Source organism: Gorilla gorilla, chromosome 16, assembly GCF_029281585.2.
Source record: "Gorilla gorilla gorilla isolate KB3781 chromosome 16, NHGRI_mGorGor1-v2.1_pri, whole genome shotgun sequence".
In the NCBI taxonomy this organism is placed as follows: Eukaryota; Metazoa; Chordata; class Mammalia; order Primates; family Hominidae; genus Gorilla; species Gorilla gorilla.
Genome location: NC_073240.2, coordinates 93,503,587 through 93,505,068, shown reverse-complemented (window position 1 = coordinate 93,505,068; position 1,482 = coordinate 93,503,587). Strand labels below are relative to the sequence as shown.

Below are 1,482 nucleotides of genomic sequence, written 5' to 3'. Positions count from 1 at the left end.
ATGGATTTTAGTTACTCCAACCCTATTAGTTGAAAAGATTTGACACCTTTGTAAAAATCACGTTCTGTAACTATAGGCCTATTTCTGAACTCCAGTCTGTTCTATTGATCTATTTGTTGATCTTCATACCAGGACGAGTTTGTTGATCACTATAGCATTACAGTAAGTTTTGATTTAGATTGTTTGTCTTCTAACTTTTCTCTTCTTTTTCAAGATTGAGTTTGATATTTAAGTCTTTTGAATTACCATATACATTTTATTTTTATTGATTTATTTTGATTATTACTAAGTTTATTTTCATTGTCTCAAGGTCCGCTGAACTCTGGATCCAGGCTGTGTCAATAGGGTAGTGTGGTGCCTCCTGTACCTGTCTCTGCCTCCTACAGTCCTTTTTATTTATTTTATTTCATTTTTTATAATAGAGACAGGGTCTTGCTATGCTGCCCAGGCTGGTTTTGAACTCCTGGGCTCAGGCAGTCTTTCTGCCTTGGTGTCCCAAAGTGCTGGGATTACAAGCATGAGCCACCGCACCTGGCCGTGTCCTTTACCATCTTCAGAGGGCTTAGCTTGCAGTTTCAGCAGAAGGATAGACTCCCAGGAAGACTGTGAGAGAGATTTGGGGCCCCAGTTGATAATATCAAATACACTGAACTTGACTGTGTTCACCATGTTCTGGCTCCAGAGAAATGAGAATTGCTAGTGAGGTTGGTGCCATTTTGTGTATCTTCTGTACCTTGATGTCCCTCAGAAATCTTGCCCCTGGTCTTCTTGTTCTAAGGACACAACAGGTTCCCTGTTTCTCTGGAGATGAAATCTAGATCTTCAATTTTGGAACCAAATTTGGACTCTTAACTCTGGAACACCAATTTCTTCAGCAACTTGTTCTCTGGAATCAATCCCAGGGTATGGGTTTTTCATAAATGCCTTGATGAGAGTGCTTAATTGAGAGGCGCTGTAGGTGGTACAACACCATCTGGCTTCTCTACTTTGAAACTCTGCGTCAGGTCGATCTTGCCCATGGCTCTGGCTTGATTCTAAAGTCCCAGGTTCTGGTCTTTTCTGGAATCCAGCTCTTCGATTCTGAAACAAAATCTGGATTCTGGACTCTTCTGTATTGATTTCTAAAGCAAGTTTTTGTTTGGTAGCATAACCTGGGTAAGGTTTTTGATTGAAGGTATTGATGAGGATTTTCAACTGATCTGTGAATTTGGTGAGACTGCGCCTGTGATTTGTTGTCACCATCTTATGTGAAGAGGTGTCTTCAGCCATGCTGGAAGAGAGTCCTGGAGGCTGAGCTACTGTCAGGGAGGCAAGAATTACCATATAAATTTTAGAATCAACTTGTCAATTTCTATAACAACCCAGGTAAGATTATGCTTGTGATTAGTTGAATCTATATATCACTTTGGAGAGAACTGCCATATTAAAAATGTTGAGTATTTGATCCATGAAAATGGTATGTTTCTTTATTTATTTAGCTAT

The 1,482-nt window shown here is 39.7% G+C and overlaps 1 pseudogene; it reads right to left on the bottom strand.

The window, feature by feature from the left end:
• Window positions 1–662: 662 nt before the first annotated feature.
• On the bottom strand, window positions 663–1,269 carry LOC101137084 (double homeobox protein A-like; annotated as a pseudogene).
• Between the last annotated feature and the right edge of the window lie 213 nt (window positions 1,270–1,482).